The sequence below is a fragment of the Caloenas nicobarica genome, chromosome 1, assembly GCF_036013445.1.
Source record: "Caloenas nicobarica isolate bCalNic1 chromosome 1, bCalNic1.hap1, whole genome shotgun sequence".
NCBI lineage: Eukaryota > Metazoa > Chordata > Aves > Columbiformes > Columbidae > Caloenas > Caloenas nicobarica.
Genome location: NC_088245.1, coordinates 92,142,191 through 92,162,580, shown reverse-complemented (window position 1 = coordinate 92,162,580; position 20,390 = coordinate 92,142,191).

The following is a 20,390-nucleotide window of genomic DNA, read 5'->3' as shown; positions in this document are numbered from 1 at the left end:
TGCCATGAACAGTTATGAAAAATGCTATGACTTAGCAGCAAAAATTAAGAGAAGAACAAGCAAACAACTAAAGAAAACATTGTACACGAAACATTTCTGAGTTCTGTAGCACATAGTAGTTTCATGCCAAATGTGTGCATCTTGCTTGTCTTCACCACAACAGCACTGAAAACTATGTGACCAACAATTCAGTGGGACACCATAAACCACAGTTCATTTTTATTCCTATTCAGGTTAACAGTAATTTGAAGACTGGTAAGCAGATAGATAGCAGGAAAGCAATATTGATTTCTGCAACGTGCCAGACCCCCAAGTAATGTCCCCTCAGGTATCCAGCTCACCTTCTCACAGTCATCAGTAAGAACTCACAGGAATGCCAGTGAAAGCCTGGCAGTGCTAAGAATTTGTGCCATGCACTTCAGGGTATTAAGGTGTTCTAATATCTCACAAAGGAGACAATACAAAGCTGACTGACACAAATGGAAAAAATTCCCCCAGAATGTTTTGGGTCAGACTCCAGGGGGGAAAAGCTTTTTCTTCTCAACATTTAAACGGAGGCAGAACATGCTAGTCCTGAACTTCCACCACATTTAGGATCCTAAGGAAGCCAATTTTTTAATCACATTTTCAATATAGAACTATGTGCCTAAGAAGAACTGCCCACCCACCTTGTTGGTGCAAATGCAAATAATGAGGGCTGACTCATGTCCAGCTGCTATGGAAATGTAAAATTTTTAAAGTTTTAAGCCTCATTTGCATTATTCAGAAGTTTCTCAGTATATTCATACATCCACATTTGAATGGACCACAGCTATTTATTGAATGATCAAATAAATATTTGCTTTAAAATGGAGCCTTGCTCTTGATTTATTGTATTCATTAAATGTTGTCTGCCTTACAGGGACAGCAGCAAAATCAACACACATCAGTATTATTTTTCTTTGTATGTGTATGCACGTGTGTGTATATGTTGAATCTGACCACTGCCAATTTATCTGAAGGTGAATAAGCTAATTCATACTGATATATGACCTTATTTATGCTTTTGATGTTGTCAACCTGCCTAGATAAAAGTAGATTTTATATTAATTCATTATATCCTGCCTAAAGTATAAAATAAAATCTCATAAGACTGCTAAAACTTCTTCATATAAAATAGAAGAGTAAAATTGTCTTCGTTTTATTTAACCTTGACTTGACTGTATCCTATTGACTATGCAGGTATGCTCTAAAACACATTAAGGCCTCTTCCAGGTAGAATTAGTTCTTAAATTAAAATATACTAAAGAAACTTACTGACATATGCAGATCACCCTACCTTTTTACAGTAACCTATGCTCAATATTCTTAACCGCTGTGGCTGTTTGTTGATCCTATCTGAGTCTTATGGTTAAAGGAGAATTCATTATAGCACAGTAAGTTAAAATACTGATAAGAAATTAGAGACTTCTGTCCTCAGAAAACAGAATTTTTGAAATCAAATTTAAGAAGAGTAACGACAAATGTGTCTTCACAAGTAACTGAATTCATGCTGGTCTTGCACTGTTTTAAATGAGTGACAGATGATTAACGGAATTACAATAGCTGTGATGAATTCTTTCCTCGCTACTTTTCACTCACACAGACGGATAAGCTTTCATTTTTGGAAAACAAAAATGTGGGCACAATTCAGGCTTTTCTTAGTCTTTGCTATGAATTTTTAATTGCTATTTTTTAGGTAGAAAACTTAGCTGAAAAGCAAATAGATATCTAGACAGAAAAGTCAAATTTCTCCATTTTCCATGTGAATGGTCACTTGCTGAAGCCAAGGTACAGACTTCTGCTTTTGGCAGATTCTAGTCCACTCAATGTCCATTAATTAGTCCCAGACTGTATTCCTATTTCTTTTCTTTGCATGATAAATTGACTTTCCTTTTGCTGAAGGCACCTGGAGTTTGCTGTTGCTCACATACATGCTCTCTGTGTTTTATATGGCCATATGCTAATGATGAACACAGAAACTCCTAGGATTGGCTTTATTACTTCCTGTGGCACTCGACCAAATTTCATAAGGAATGATCCTGAAGCAAGTCAGAGCTGCAGAACTTGGGAGACTCCGCAAGTTGACTGCATGTATTAGTGAAGTGCAGGGAAAGCTTAGTGCTAGCAAAAATGCTGAGCGAAGATCTTTGATACTAAAGAGAGTAGGCTTCAAGCTCAGAAAGGCTGCACCCAGTCAAAACACAATTCTAAACTAAGTATCTCATATGCAGGCAAGAAACCTGAACAGTAGGACATTATGGAAAAAAGACCAAGTGAAAAGGAAAATCATATCTGAAGGCAGATGGCTTTTTCCACCTTGAGCTTACTCTTGTATTTACAGGAAAGAAAAAGTCCCTTAAGTTTAATGTACAAATGCTCTCTGCAGGACTGAGTATATACAAGATACAATGCTTCTTTGGAGTTTATTATATACAGCAGCTATGCATCTCTTGCATGTGAAGAAATTCAATTAAAATTTATTGGCATCCTTAATCACATCAATGCTCATTTTGATCTGTTCATATAGTAAGTCTAAAAAAGTTTACAGAAAAATTGCTCTTTGGTAATGAAATAAAACAAAAACAAAAACAAAACAAAAACCCAACAAATAAGGACACTAGGAATTTTAAAGGGTAAAAGCCTATCTTTGATTGTAAACTGATGACAAAGTGAAAACTGGGAGCTTTGTTTGAGCCGGATGTTTGTCCTAGAGCTGTTCAACCATCAAAAAAATAACATCTCCTGAATATTTACCGAATTAGGATTGATGAAGGAGTGCTAAAACTGAACTAAACCTTTTACTTCCTCTGCTAAATAAGAGTGCCAGAGCTTGCAAAGAAGCCTGCCACTGAAGCCATACATTCAGGTGTTGAACATAGGCATGGGCGCACACATTGGGGAAGAGTAGTGCATGATCTGGAAAAATCATGCTTGGAAGCTATCAAGGAATTAATGGCTTTCACATGGCAAAGGTTTAGGAAGCAACTAAATTGTAATTCAAGTTTTGGAACAAAAACTGTGCATCAGAAATGCAATCTAAACAGTGATCTTCCAAGGCTGGAATTCAGGAAACCATCAAAAACCTCCTAAGTGTTATGAACCATAAGCTTCTTTAAAGTCACTAAATCCAGCTGCCAGCTGTGTAGGGAAATGCTGTGTTCCAGTTTCATGCAAGCAAAAGTTTAGAGGGGTGAAACAGTACTGTTACACTTTCCAACTTATGGTTAATGCAAAGAGAGGATTAGGGGATGTGGAGGACAGTCTTTGAAGTACAAAACAAAAGCAAACTGGGAAATTGTTTTTAAAAAATCCGCTGACAGTCCTGATTCAAAAGCCAATTGCACCTAACAAACCATTCAGTGTCAAACCTAGAATCAGTCGTACAAAAAAGCTAAGGCTGGAAGTACAAACTAGTAACTAAAGTAAACAGAAAAGCAAGTTCAAAGTATATAGGTTTAGAGCCTGTACATTCTTAACTGTCCTTTTATGCATAATATGTCAGTAACAGAAATACCAAGGGTACACAACTTTCATTTTTAAAACCTCATTAACCTACTTTACCCTAAATCTATGCTATCTCTCAGAAAAGTAAGGATGCATTTCCTTTTTCTAAGGAAATCTCCTAACAGTATTTAAAAAAAACCCAAACAAATAAAACCAAACCTACAAAATTATGATCCTGATAGTCTGATGGCTTGAAACCCATTTGTCAAGATGAAGGCAACCTCATGGGGGACCGTGAAGGAAGGGCTCAGGCCTTTGCCTTCACACTGTTCTCAGCAGCTCTGCTGGAAAGATAGCACCACTACAAGTATTAGGTACTTGCTCCTTCAACCTAATCTTTCCTGATAAATTAAGACACCTTAAAAAATCCGTAGACTGTATTTTCTTCATTAGACAGCCACAAACAAATAATTTTAATAAACTTTTCATGGCTCCGTCATATTGCACTGTCTATTTATCTGCTTTTTTCATTATTAATAGCATAAGTCAAACTGTCTCTTAGGGTCCAGTAGTAGTTGGTGTTAAGCTTGAGAAACAAACATTCCTGAGGAGGCCGAAAGTCGGAAAGTGTTATTGCTTCGAATAAAATTCTGAAAAGCTTCTAGGGTGAAATTGTTTCCCGAAGATTGCCAGGAACAAGTGACTTCTATAGTTTCTCAAATAAAGCCCATTCTTCCAGATCCTGAAAAGACTATATGCCTACTTTCCAGCATTTAGAAAAAGGACAGTCTTCATGATAACTGTACTTCTGAGGGAACTGCTGAAGTGCTTCATCTGGCATGGATGAAAGACACAATCCAGTCACTGCAGCAGACAAGAGACAAATTTCAGGGACTGTAGTCTGCTAAGTACACACAGGTGTATATTACAATTCAGAACTTAGTTGGTATAACCTAAATGGGTTTCGCTTTGCATGCAAATGCACTTTTGAATGTAATCTTTAAATGGTGTCTTGGGTATAGATTTGAAAGTCAAGCATAGCCTAAGCACATTATTCATTAGCAATCAAATATTCTATTGCTTCACTATCTTTTCTTTTTATTTAGCTCTTTGCCAAATATAATGCATCATACTACAGACTTCCAGATTTAACTGTCAGTAAGATTCTCCTGCCAGATTTCTACACATGACTGCTATTACAACTATTATTCATATAGTGGCATCCAAAGTAATTATGTAAGGAAGCAATCATAAGCATTTGATGTGTTGGAAAATGCAATATGACAGAACTCAATGTTCTAAAAGTCTGGATGTATATTGAGAACATCCATGATGCCAGATAGTCTTTGTATAGTTAGCATGATGGGCTTGTTTGCCACAGCAAACATACATGTGCAGGGTGATATGGTCTACTGGATAAGTCTAGGATTTTATATTTATTTGTTTAGTAAAGGGCCCTATTCTGTGACTCCTGCTGGTGCTTGGTGACACGTTGCTCTGTACATCTTTCTAGTACACAGGGCATTGAAGGCACTCTCAGTGACAGCTGTGTTTCATTTACAATTTTAAGAGTTCTCCTCAACTAGAAATACAGGTGCTATCTTGTGAGCGAAAAGTAGAGTTTTCCACTGTTTGGTGCTTTCAGCTTTTTATAGCTAGCATTTTTAAAAATATATTCCAGATTTTCCTTATGACAAAGTGTTCCAAGAAGACCTTTGATGATGTTCCACTCAAGGTGAAGATAGAAGAGCTCTACTGCTAGAGGATGGCAACTGGCCACCATGACTCAACTTCTCACAGCATCTGAAAACACAGATTTGAAGTTAACTTGGTCCATTATCTATTTCGGATGCATCCAGCAACCATCAGTCATCCGGCAACCAGCATAAAAATGATCTAGACATCTTAATTATTTGCTCTTTGCTGAATACAGCCAGATTTCAGGCATGTCCATGCAGAGACTGACAGTGACTTCTGTTCCTGGAAGGGAACATTGCAGAATCTGATCAAAGCACAATCTACCAAAGAGCTGTAACTATTTTCTTAGGATGACTGTACCATTTCTGTTAAAAGAGTTAGACCTACATAAAAATAAACAATATTTGTTTTAAGGGCTCTACGATGGAGGTAACACCAAAAGTAGCTACCGCTCAGTGAAAGGAGACTTGGGGGAATTTAGATACCAGCATAAAAACTGTAGAAGATTCAAATGACCTTTAAAATATCCTAAATGTCTTGTTATATCTTGCCTGAAACTTTCCCATATAAATATCTTAATTACCTGATTTTTTTTTCTCCATTAAGCCTATTTCATTTTGGTGTTTATATACAGAAGTGGAAAGGATGGTGAATTGTTCTAGTGAGTCAAAAGACACAATCTCACTTTTTATTGTTTTCTCATATTAAATACTCCCGGTCTTGTGGTGTCCTTACTGATTCTACTAAAACTCTGATGTACAAAAAAGCAGTATAATTGAAGTTAAGGGCTTGCATAATCCTTTTTCTAAAGATGTAAGATATAGCTATGAACATGCTGCTTACTTGTAATACCTGCTGTGATCTGCAGTCTAGCTGCATCTTGTCAACAGGATGAACACAAGACAGAGTTGTGTATCTATTTGCACATGACAGCTGTGAAAAGGAGATTATAAAACTTCACTTAGCCACCAGCCTTATGGAATGGAAGCTTTAAATGATACAGGAAAGATAACACTAAAAAGAGATTTTTGTCACAAAGAAATAGTCTGCACCAACATCATACCTTGTCTAATTTCCTATAAGTATATATATTACTTCAAATCTTTTCAAAGACTTGACATTTTTATGGTTTCAGGTTCATTGCCCAGATCAAGCCTAATCTCTCTCCATTATATATTTAAAGTGGGATTTGTGGCTTTGGTTGCATGACTCCTATTGAAGTTAGTGGAAGTCAGTAGGCCAAATCCTCACATATTCTTTTGAAAGTGTGCTGAGTTGGCCGGGATGGGGTTGATTTTCACAGGAAGCTGGCAGGGGACACAGCCAGGACACCTGACCCCAAACTAGCCGAAGAGAAATTCCATCCTGTATAAGGTCATGCTCAGTTTGAAACTGGGGTGCTGGCTGGGGAGCGGAACACACTCGCTGCTTGGGGGTTACTGTGGTCCAGGGACCTCTTTGTTCTGCAGGACCATGTGGTTTGGTGCGATTGCATTCGTAGCATGAGCTGCACTTCAGTGTTTGTGATCACTGGTTGGGGAATTGCCGATTGGAAGAAGGCTGGACATTGTTTTCCCAGGTCGGTAAGCGATTGTATTCTGTATCCTTTGCTTTGTATATTATTTCATTATTATTATTATTGTGTACCTTTCCCCTTCCGCTGTTCTGCTAAAATGTTTTTATCCCAAGCCATGGGTTTTACCTTTTGTTTCCCGATTTCTCCTCCCCATCCCACCAGGGGGCAGAGAGAAGTGAGCAAGTGGCTGCATGGTTCTAATTGCCGGCTGCGACTAAACCACAACACAGTTTTCTCCCCATGTGTTTAAATCTTCTAAATAAATGAACCTGAGCCCAATAAACAGTTAAATAAAATTCACTTTGCTATTTTGACTAATAAATTAGGCTTCCAATGACACCTGATGAGATTTACAAGACTGCTGAAAGATCAGTTAAATAAACCCTAACCGTAATTTTATGACTGTAGGACTGCAATGACTCTCAAAGAATAATAAAGGAATTCCCCTGACCTACAAGCTTATTGCAGCTTGTTTAAATATGTGAAAGTCAGAGTCTGTCAGGAAGGTTCTGTCTTTTTGGTTTTTTAATAAGAAATAGCCACACTTTTAAAAATTGCATCTTCCTTTTCTAAGCATATTTTAATTCTGACAAAAAAAAAATTCAGAATGTAATTTCTACAGTAATAGGATAAAATTTGAAAAACTCCATTCCCTGCAGAATACATAGCAGAAAATGGCTTGATGATTACATGAGGGACAAATTTTCTGATCTCCAACATAAAAAAAAAAAAAAAAAAAAAAAAAAAAAAAAAAAGGAAGAGTCAAGGAAAAAATATGTGGTGGCAATTGTGGTCTTCTGGAGTTGTTTTGGTTGAAAAACTTTGTTAATTCTCATATTTACATAGTGGGAGAACAAATCATTTTCACTCATATCTCATTGATGATATTCCAAATGAAAGTAAAAGATTTAGCAAATAACTCTGAAAGCAACAAACCCCTGCTTAACATGTGTATCAACTAAACTTCATCCTTGGCCAAAATTCAGTGACTCTGTTGAGCCTTCTGGATAACACAACACTGGAAGTTGAGTACCTCTCTTTCCTGGTTGTGCAAATAAATCATTTTAGTGACTAGGAGAGTATTCCCTGCTCTCAGAAGGGAGGGAGAGAGGAGAGCTGCATGTTACATATTCTAGAAAATCTAACCACCCAGTAACTCAGTTCTCTCCCACTGTGACATGGCATTCAAGATCCACAACAGACAAAAGGTTTTACACTGTTGCAGAAACAGGTAAAACATTAACTACCAGAGACTCTCTAAATTATGCCTCTCAGTGGCACATCAGAAATTGAACAGTAGCATCCTTGCAAAGGAATAGCAAAAGTCGACTAGGAGACAGTCTGGACCTTATTTGTAGGATAACAGAAAACCTTGCAACATCTTATAACATGCCCTAAATGAGTTTGCTATGGAAATTGGGACTCTTTAATGAGGGTGGCTCTAAGGGATGGATTTGCTTATTCTATCGTGTCAGTCACTTTGATAATGGAGAACCAGCTGGCATATTCTTCAGATCTGGGGTCATATGTAATCAGAAATACATGCTTGTATTGGGAGAGATAATGGCAGATACAATGGGCTACCTACGCCAAATTGCACATGACAGGTCTCTAGTGTTCTGACACATCTCTGAGTGATGAGTGGAGGAACGGCTCACTGCACTATGGGAAAACAACTGTCTTGGTTAATAGATGCAGTTTTGTCCATATTATGATAGTTTATTATAATTTTATGTATGTTATATATTTTCCATTCTTCTACTCAACATGATGCCCAGGTCATTATGAATGGTTTGTATCGATTTGCTATTAATGAATACTGTATGTGCTCACCCCACTGCCTCTGGGAATAAAGGTGTAAAGTGCTGGCTAACATTCTTTCAAACATTTTTCACTGCTTCTTTTCTGTGCATAATCTTTACTGACCCCCACAAAAATTTCATTTTAGAATCTGCCTGAAGGGAATCGCTAGAGGTGTGAAATAGCTGCAGGAGGCTAATATGACACCTTATTATGAAGAAGCAGTTTGAAAGTTGTCAGCTTGCTCCTTGGTTTAAAAAATACAGCACCATACAATATCCGTATTTTGAACAGATGGACCTAGTCACAGCATGAAACTGAGAGGCAACCCCAGATAGATTTAATACATATGATTCCTTTCTAGATCTATGCATATTATTATTGTTACCATTGCCATTTTCGTTCTATTACTGTGGTAGGTAGCATTCTCAGCCATAAACTAGACCTTCATCACACAGAACTGATCCCAAAACATTCACAATCTATGAACAAGATGAGGAGGGGGGAAAAAAAAAAAAAAAAAAAAGGAGAGAGCTACAGAAGAGCATATTGATCAGTCTGACCAAGCAGCTGGTGGCTGATGTACCCACAGCCTGGGCATGGTCCCAGTTTGCCCTGGACAACTAATAAACTGAAGTGAATCAATTATAGCACAAAACCACATTAAAGGGCAATTCTCTTTACTGGCTGAATGAATACCTTAAACTTCCATTATCAATACCTGGAGACCTGTGGACTGTCTAAACAAAGGATCTTTGCTGCAGACACTCAGCACAGCTATGTTACTTTGACATGTGAATAAGCTGAATTCCACAAAATACAGTTGAAGTTAAGACCTCCTGCAAAATTCTGGTTGAGAGCAATGATGGTCACCAAGTCAGCAGCTTGACTGGAAACCACCGTTCCATCTTCTTTCTCCCCTTTCTCTGTCTGTCTCTTCCAAGTTCTTCCCCCTGCTCTTTTTTTTGGTTCTCTCCTCACCCTCCTTCTCTTTTTTGTTATTAACATTTGTCTCTGTAGCACACAAGCATTTTTTAAGCCATTTTCCTGCTGAGCACAGTCTACAGGGCCAGCCCTGCATATGACCTACTTGAGGATCGCACGTAAAAGGTGACTCTTTCCTCTGAATGAACCAGTTCAAGAGGCTCCTAATTTTCCAGTCCTAATCCCTAACACTGTTTGAAAGAATTGTCTTTCACAACACAATAGCTCAGAAATTTTTCCTCCCATCTTTACATTAATTTCAATAGTTACAACAGGAACAAGATTAGCAATGAGATGTGCTTTTGGGATGCACCTTTTACACTCCACTCAGAGCATCATTCTGACCTTTTGCTAACATTGCCTCTGAAAAGTTAGAATAGAATTATAACCTCTGTCCTCCAAAGGTGAACCCAACCCTCATCCTTTAACCCCACATTTGGGGTTTTTTGTGGGGTTTTTTTTGCAGCAGGGATACAGTTCGCCAATGGCTGTGCTAATCACTGCTGCAGGAGACATAGCAATTTGTATTTCTTTTTCAGAGAAATAACATTTGACAAAACCTGAAAGTTAAAGAATAAAATCCTTAACTGGAAAAGATCCCCGGGGTCTTGTGGTAGGAAAAAAAAATTACATCACAAAACACAAGCACAAATATGAATAGTAAAAAGGTAATCCAGAGAGAGACTGATATATCTGATTAAGACCTCATGAAAACCAACACAGACAGTGAGTTGAATAATAAAGTATTCAGAAGGAAAGTGCTTAAGCAAATTATTTCTATTTATGGAAACAGGGATGTGACATAACATACAAAGACAGAAAAATCCTGACATACATAGGATTAAACAATTAGGTGGCAACAAATTTATTCTTGCCATTATAAAAACAATGGGTAAGTTACTTCTAAACCCAAGTCATCTGTGTAGCTGCTCTACTCTTTTCTCAATGATAGATTATACATAAATCATGTTTTAAGGTACCCATCACTGCAGTATATGACTTAAATCATAACAAATATCTCTTACCACTGAGAAAGAAAAAGTGAAGAATCAATGAAAATTAACTAAACTTCTACAACTCTGATGTGCAGCTTGTACAAAATAGATGCCTATTGACTTCACTAGATCTGCACCAGAAGATGTGACCCCTTCATGTTCACAGCCTTAGAGTAAGTTGCCTACAAAGAAATTGCCATTTTGCATGATCTGATCTCGAGCCTGCTCTCCAATACACAAAGGGCCTGAACAGTAGAAAAGAATATAGCGTTCCTTCATCTGCCTCAGTTTGCACCAGCTTTCTTCAGACATCTCATTGCTCTCCAAAAAAAAAAAAAGCAAAAAACAAACAACAGACCTTCCTGTTACTTGAACTATAAAGTATTTCTTTCAAACACTGAGGCACAAGTAATATTTGAAAACGATGATACACAGGCAATTTTAAGACTCAACCTGTTGAGTGGAAAAAGCCATTCATGTTGAATTCTGTCCTGATTTCAGCTGGGATAGAGTTAATTTTCTTCCTAGCAGCTGATATTATGCTGTGTTTTGGATTTAGTATGAGAATAATGTTGATAACTCACCGATGTTTTAGTTGTTGTTAAGAAGTCAAGGACTTTTCAGCTTCTCATACTGGCCTGCCAACAAGAAGGTGAGGAGTGCATAAAAAAGATGGGAGGAGACACAGCCAGGACAGCTGACCCCAACTGACCAAAGGGATATTCCACACCATATGATGTCATGCTCAGTATATAAAGCTGGGGAAAGAAGAAGGAAAGGGGAGACATTCAGAGTGATGCCACTTGTCTTTCCAAGTCAACATTACACGTGTTGGAGCCTGGCTTTCCTCGAGATGGCTGAACACCTGCCTGCACATGGGAAGTGCTGAATGAATCCTTTGTTTTGCTTTGTTTGCCTATGTGGCTTTTGCTTTACCTAATAAATTGCCTTTATCTCAACCCACAAGTTTTTCTCACTTTTACTTTTCTGATTCTCTCTCCAGTCCCACTGGCAGGGTGTGAGCGAGCAGCTGCGTGTAGCTTAGTTGCCGACTGGGGTTAAACCATAACAAATTCGAAAGACACTTACAGAACTCCAGCTGAGCAGAAATGCTACTTTATACTAAAAACCTCTCCTATTTCATAATTAAATTTGTGTGCAGGAAGTCACTGTTCAGATGTGTCATCAGTAGATTCATACTAGTAATTAAACATGATAATAAAGTAATGCTGAGGCAGCTACATACATCCGCTTTTCACCTATGACCGGGAGACTGACCAGAAGCCCAGGCAGTAAACCAAAAAAACCAAAGCATCAAGGAGTGCAGGCAATTTCTGATGACTTGTACTGGTTCCAGTATCAACCTGGCTTACTCTTGTCACCACTCAGCTAGGGATCAGGATGTTTGCACCACTTCCCCAGAAGATAATAGAAAAATTTAACAGTGCCAAGTCACGGCTGGGTTAGGGTGGGCTGAGCAAGTACAACAGTGCTGTCTTTCAAAACAAACAACAAAAGTACTCCTGTTTTTACAAAAATAGTGTCTCTAGTGTGCAGTGGTAAAAACAAAACAAAACAAAACACAAACAACAAACAAACAAACAAACAAACAATAAGCAAACGAGACTTTCCAGTTACAGAACAAAATCCTTGAACCATTGTAGGAGCACGGGAATGATTTACACTTGCTACTTGGACTGCAGAGTCTGCAGATGCTGCCCAAGAACTACACTTCTACTGCTCTGTGCTCCTGTGTCTCACAGAGGGCAAGCCTGACCATCAGAGTCACTGGAAACTCCACCAATACGACAGCCTCATAAATAAGAGGTTAAAAACCTAGTGTGCAGTTCCATACCCGGCATTAACCTGTGTCAGGGTAAGAAAGGGTCTTCTCTGCATCTCTTTTCAATCAAACTGAACAGTGAACGTCCTTTTATCCACTGTTCACCTATCTCGTTTATATAGACTGCAAGCGCCTCAGAGTCATGATTCTATTTTAATTAGGCCACTATGGCCTGATCTAGGGAGTACCTTCTACTGGAATATCAATTAGCTTTTAATGCTCCCAATGAGAAAGGCCTCTATGCTGCAAACTGGGGAGCTCTGGGCTAATTTTTCTTAGAGCCCTGAGTGCAGCAGTAATCCTTACCTGCCCAGGCCAGCCTCATCCAGGAGTTCCGCTCACACATCTTCAGCACGTGGCATGGGAGCTATGCTCCAGCACAGGTCCTCGCCCCACCCTCTGCCCAACCTGGGCTGCAGGGCAGCCTGTGCTGAGCCTTCACCTTCTGGTGCTGCTGACAACTGCCCAGCTTGACCTCAGAAATGCCTTGGCAGGAGGGACTTGCCCATCCATCACATGGCAGCAGCTGCCCAACCCTAGCTGCTGTCAGCAGACCTGCTCTGCTCTTCTGCCCTGGGTCCCTTGTGGGCACAGGCATGGCCTGTCTTCTACCTGTGGCTCCTCTTCCTTTGCAGAGCCTCCTGAAAAGGGAGGCTTTGCTGTTCCCTTCAACCAGCCTGGGTCAAGACTCAAGCCCAGATGGAGCCTCCAGGCCCATGGACGGAAGATGCGTGGCTGAGGTCCCCGGTGGGGCTGGTCTGGGCAACCAGTGCCTATAGATAGATGCCCTCAAGGCCCTAACAATTTTTAACCCTGACTTGTCTCTTTCTTCTCCCATCTTCCTCCTGTTACCGTGCTGCTAGCATTTTAGTCCCAGAGTAGTGAGTGTATTTCACTTATTAAGATCTCTAAGGAAACAATATGTGCAAACCAGTCTTATAATTTAGTAAATCCATCATCTGGTTACATTTCATCTCTTTCTTAACTTTACCTTAAAAATACAACCTAAACTATATGCAGCATTCAGAGAGGTGAAGACAGGAGGTCATGCAAAACAGCCTTCAAAGCCACTTTAGGTACTAACAATTTCATATGTTTTCAAAAAGCAAAGCCCCCAGAACCATTAATTGGCTGAAAAACGGAGAGATTTTTTTTGTGCAGTAGCAGGCATGATGCTTTTAAAGCTTGATATTAGGAAAATAAATAGTATTAGAGAAAGATTCAAAGTCAATATGAATACAGAAAATCAACATTTATATTTTGTGCTATTAGAGAATGAATTCTTTTTAAAGCATGGAATGAGGTACTGCTTAAATACTGCACTGAACTCACCACCAAAATCCGTAACACACTGATTTTCCTTCGTTTTCTAAATGGGCAAGCAGTCTGAAGCAAGACTTTCTGGTTTTCTTTACTTTCTTCTAATTTCCTATCTGAATTTATTCATGACTGGTTCACACTAATTTTTTAACTTGTGCCAACATTTTTCTTTCAAATTAAATAGCTTTTCTTCCTTCTATTTACTTTTTTTCATGTACCTGTAGAAAGAAAGCTTTCATCCCTTCATAATGTCATACTAAACAAGCCAGATTCAGGTATTCTTAGAGCACAGACTTCTCCTTTCCTCAAATCTCTTGTCATCTTCCTCTTTACCAGTAACATTTTCTTACATACAGTTTGCCACAATATATGTGGTCTTGCAGCACATTCACACATGCAATTAATAAGCATCAATAATATTATGACAGCTGTCTGTCCCTTACCTTATTACTATTAATTTCAGTGAACACTCAGGCATAAATCTTCTAGATATCTATTCTTTATAATTTATACTAGTCCTCATTTATTTCCAAAACACTGTAAAAATATTTTGGCACTACCAACACAATTTATTTACTGGGAATACTGAATACTTCTGTGGCTTGAACTTGGTTAATACCATCACTTTGACAGTCGGAGGCAAGCAGTCTCTACTATCTCCAACGGGGACAGAAAAATGTTACAGTATCATCTTCCAAAACAGCCAAATTTTAGGCTAACAGTAAATTCGTCATTAATATCTAAGAAGACTGAGGAAGGAGGATTCTTCCCAGCTGCAGGTACAGACATTCATGAATAAATACTCAGATCACAGATTCTGGCAGAACTCAGGAATGTCTCTGAGCACGCCATTCAGGGGTTTTTTGGGGGTTTTTTTTTGGTCTTTTTACCAAATAAAACTGCTCTTCTGCCATCTTGTGCCTTTTCTAATTACATGATAAGCCTTCGGAGATACTGATCTTCTGCCAGTAGGGATTATTGTAATACGAAAATATAAAGGAGCACATAAAAGGACAATAATACCAAAAGGTCCAGTTGCACATTAACTTTTGTCAGCAGGGAAAGATTTTACTATGTATGATAGCAGCATGGTACAAGTACAAACCCTCTGTGACAATTCTCTTAGCTCAGTATCATTTTTGAAAGGAAAACCAAACAGATACATACTTTTAAAAACTTTTAAAAGGGGTTTTACTGATAGAACTGTATTGGTCCAGCATCATACTTAAAATTATTAAAAAAACCAAAACATTGTAGACCTGCCTTTGGAAATTTTAAATCCAGTCATGAAAAAGCAGCAGAAAGATGCAAGTAAAGCATTGAAATAGTGCTCGTTTCTTTCTGCTATCCCTCTGTAATATTTATTCTTTGTACTTATCACCTATATATTTCTAAATTCTGACATTTCACATACCTAGACATTGATATGCTGTCATGAATCATGAGAGAGGTTTCCTTCAAGCAGTGATGTTTTCTCTTTTTGAGACTACTAACAGAATGGACACTTTTTCAGCCAAGGCTACCTTTATCAGCAATCTTGCTAATGATACCTCAGACATAAAAAAATCAATAACATTAAGTTGTTAGAAGAACTGACACTGTATTTAAGAAAAAGATGGAAAACATCTAAGCAGGAAGACTCATCCTGAAGATGAAGTGATACTTGACACATCTGAGGAAACGAGTATAGTGAAAATAGTGATGTCTTAGGAAGGGGAATATACTGTACTGCTTCTCTGCATCAGGGGCAATGTCTTAAGTGTTAGCCATACTGCAAATACTAGTGTCTTATCTAGACATAAAATGTGAGTGGCTTACTGTGTTTTTCCTAAAAATTTTTATGCTCTTTATTGAAGGGAAAAAAAAAATCAAACATAAGCCTACTGTTTATATTATTTACCCATCAAAATTTTATTTTCAGACATCTTAGGGGCAGGAAAGTTCACTTGATCATCCAATTTGATGTTCCATTTACTAAGAGCATGTGATTAAAGTATAATATGTCCCTGACTAATGGATCTTCCAGAAAGGCACCCATCCCTGAAGAAATTCAGTGATGTTGCTTTTAAGTATAAAGACATTTAGTCCTTCCAGAAGACTCCTTTACAACTTTTCTCTGTACTGTCTTCACTGTCCAACAGACTTCTAAAAATGTGCACAAATTTGATGTTGCCATGAACTGCCCAAGGGTTTTGAATGCTGTTATTCCCTCAGGACAGTACAGGTGTCTCCTCATGGCCCATCCTTGGGTGGAGGGAGCTCCTACCACACCTCCATTGCAGTGCTCACCAAGGCTCCTACATAACACTGTCTCTGCTCAAACCATAGCTGATGCCAGAACTGTCACTGCCACCATGCTGACATCTAGCGAGGCTCCTTCCTAGCCAGAGCCAGATGCTGTTAATAAAATCAGGGACAAACACCTAATTTTCCCTTGTGTCCACATTGCTCTCCGCTTTGAGGCTGGCTATAGTTGATGGAAACCTCATAGCTTTTTATGAAGACGTAGCAAGGTGGATTGACAATGGCAGAGCAGTGGATGTGGTCTACCTTGACTTCAGTAAAGCATTTGACACAGTCTCCCACAGCATCCTCACGGCAAAACTGAGGAAGTGTGGACTGGACGATCGGGTAGTGAGGTGGACTGCAAAGTGGCTGAAGGAGAGAAGCCAGAGAGTCGTGGTCAATGGGGCGGAGTCTGGTTGGAGGCCTGTATCTAGTGGAGTGCCTCAAGGGTCAGTTCTGGGACCAATACTATTCAATATATTCATCAACGATTGGATGAGGGAATTGAGTGTACTATCAGCAAGTTTGCTGATGACACCAAGCTGGGAGGAGTGGCTGACACACCAGAAGACTGCGCTGCCATCCAGCGAGATCTGGACAGGCTAGAGAGTTGGGCGGGGAAAAATTTAATGAAATATAACAAAGGAAAATGTAGAGTCTTGCATCTGGGCAGGAACAACCCCAGGTTCCAGCATAGGTTGGGGAATGACCTATTAGAGAGCAGTGTAGGGGAAAGAGACCTGGGGGTCCTGGTGGACAGCAGGATGACCATGAGCCAGCACTGTGCCCTTGTGGCCAAGAAGGCCAATGGCATCCTGGGGTGTATTAGAAGGGGAGTGGTTAGTAGGTTGAGAGAGGTTCTCCTTCCCCTCTACTCTGCCCTGGTGAGACCTCATCTGGAATATTGTGTCCAGTTCTGGGCCCCTCAGTTGAAGAAGGATAGGCAACTGCTGGAGAGAGTCCAGCGCAGGGCCACAAAGATGATTAAGGGAGTGGAGCATCTCCCTTATGAGGAAAGGCTGAGGGAGCTGGGTCTCTTTAGCTTGGAGAAGAGGAGACTGAGGGGTGACCTCATCAATGTTTATAAACATATGAAGGGTGGGTGTCACGAGGATGGAGCCAGGCTCTTCTCGGTGACAACCAACAGTAAGACAAGGGGTAATGGCTTCAAGCTGGAACACAAGAGGTTCCACTTAAATTTGAGAAGAAACTTCTTCTCAGTGAGGGTGACGGAACACTGGAACAGGCTGCCCAGGGAGGTTGTGGATTCTCCTTCTCTGGAGACATTCAAAACCCGCCTGGACACATTTCCTGTGTAACCTCATCTAGGTGTTCCTGCTCTGGCAGGGGGATTGGACCAGGTGATCTTTTGAGGTCCCTTCCAATCCCTAACATTCTGTGATTCTGTGATTCTGTGAAACCAAAGAGCTGCTCTGTGACCAGAGCCTTCCCAACACCGCATGCAGCAGGAGACATCTTCAGCTCCTTTAACATAGTGGGGAGCCAGGCCTCCATGACAGCAGCAGGTGGCCACCACACCTCCTCCAGTCAGAGACATCTAGGTGCCACCCTCTTGGGTGAGGCCACCATCCTCCCTCTCAAGAGGCCTTGCAGACTGAAACTAGACAGGGTGTTCTGACATTCCTCTTACCAGTGACAAACATGAAGAGAGAAAAGTCATCCACCCACCTCCCACGTAAACCTCCAACATGTTAGTCCTTTTCTGTTATGTCAATGTTTCAATTCACCATTGTATTTAAATCATTCTTAATGAGCTGTTGCTTTCTAGAGCATTGCACACTCCCTTTGCATTGCAGTCCCTACTCCTTTTTCCTAGATGCGTGCGTGCATCTTTGCAACTGGCTATATTTTAGGAGAGTATTTTACATGACTGGAACCATCTTATCGAGTGATCTATACAGCTCTGTAAGACTTCTACCAATTCTACCTCATTTCAATAAAGCTTCTTTATTGTCAAGGATTTTAAGGTGAGCCAATTAGCCAGTTCTTTAGGAATTATTTTTATTGCTAATGTCAAATCTAAGTAAAGTAACTGTAGGAAGTTATTTTTTTCATCCAAACTCATAATCTAATAAAAAAACCCAAAATTATGTTTATCTTGCAAGAATCATTTTCACAAAGCCATGTGAACTATCATTGAGTGAAAATACGCTAACAGGGAATATTGTCATTCACTGGCAATCAAATGAATGCTGCAGGTAGGGAAGCACTTCAGTTTCCTCTCCCTCACTTGACCAAGCTGATGACAAATTAGAGTGTATAACTGGAGAACAACTAGCTGTATGGTCAGAATACTTACCAACGTAAGGGTGTGACTGCATGGATGTGAAGTGAGCTACAGACCTGGTTGTCCAGTGAAGCATGTTGGAAGACCAAAGAAAGAACTATGTCAATGCATTCAACAGTGGCTACGCACAAAAACGCACATTAAAATGGGTCAATGTAAAAGTGGCCACTACTGCATATGCTATTCACATGTGAAATCAGAACAAGGATACACTAAAAATTGACAGTTAGAAGTACATAATGGTGGGGATTAATTAAACTCAGGACTCAATGGGTATCCCCTGGCATATTAGAAGCTTTCTTGCAGATATTCAAAGAATAATAATTTGCGTGAGGATTCTCATAGAGAATTTACAAAACAGGTTTTACAGGGTCTTTGACACAAAGGTTTGGTGAAGCAGACCGCACAGAGAATTAGCATAATCTTTTTTCATTTGAACAAAATCCCATCCTCAGTGGAGAGCTGTATTTTTCTATGATTTTGACAAAGCAGCATATTTATCAGAGTATTACATTATATTAACGATCAGTTTTAAAACAATTTAAAAAGAGATAGTACAATGAAAACATATCAATTAAAGCTTTCAGAGAAATTATATCCATGACCATTTATTGTCCTTTGAGTCACTGATTTTCTGTTTAATTTTCTTCAGTGGAATTAGACAGTGAACACTTTCCTGCAGAGGAAAGTCTGGTGCTGCCTACATAGTTTGCTGGTGGGAAGCATTGTCTTTTGTGTGTAATCTATCAATTAAAACTCCTTATGCTACCACCTGCCACAGCCATTCCTAACCTGGGTTTTAGATTCTTATGTTGGTTATGGTAAATGTTTACAGAGTTGAATTCCAGTAGGTGACCTCACAACTAGTGAAGATAGGGACAAAAGAGAACAGCAAATCAGTTTTGTTAAGAATTGCACATATTTTCAATTTCCTAACATTCAGAAAAAGAACATATTACACGACTTTTGAAAAATAGCTTCCATCTCTATCCAGCCTTCATGGACAATCTTGGAAGAGACGTGGAAAAAGGAGCTGGAAGTCTCTGGGAAATGAGAAAGGTAAGAAGTCATGAGCCTGGAAATCTACACTTGGCAGCAAGCCACCAGGCACACCACCGAGGAGCTGGGTGAGTGAGGTGCTTGAAAATCTTCTCCAAAGGCAAATTCCTCAGCTCCATTTGAACAATCTGGTGACTGTCGTCAAATTCTACATTATCCTATGAAATGTTTAGATTTTGATGGACTGGTAAATTTCAAGCAAAAAAAAAAAATATTGTATACATTTAGTATTTAGGTTTATTTATAAACTTTAACTTAGAAGCACTTTTTCTCTGCATTTTTTTAACAACTGGGCACCAAACAGGAATGTAAAAACAAATAAGTGCCATGATTTTGCACTGAGTTTAAGGCATATAGATTACATAGTAAAAATATTCACAGATAAACCTTTCAAAGTTAAAATTGTCTTCTACCATTAACTGCTTTAGCAGATATTAAATAAGCAAAGTATGAAAATATATTTTAAAAAGCTTTCCTTCTGAAAGTTCCATTTGTAAGCTATATTTACTGACAAATAACTATAAACAACTCTGAAAGCTACTAACGGTTGTCATGTCTTGAGGATGATTGTCACATTTATTAATATTCTGTAAGCTGCGTTTCACACTTCGTTATAGCTATGTTGGTTAACAGAACATTCTTTCATCACATCCTGGACATCATTTTCTTGAGAAACTTTGTTGGCTTCCATTGAAATTAAATCAAGAAATACCAACATTATGTATCTATGTAATGAGATAACAAAAAGTACAGACTGCAATTGTTAATTTAGCAGATACACTAACATTATCACATTAAAATTATCAGAATGGAATTGTATCCTAGTGTATTGAAAATTAATTATCTCTCCTCCTTATTCCTTTGTATCTCAAATTCTTGTATCTCAGACTTTAATGAGGAAAATTATATATGCGATTTAGAAAACCTAACAACCTTTTTAATCTTATCCACAAATACAAATAAAGTTATGATGCACATAGAGCATAATATTCCTTAATATTACTAGTTTACACTAGTATGGACTTCAATTTTTACATTACATAAGTATGCGTATAT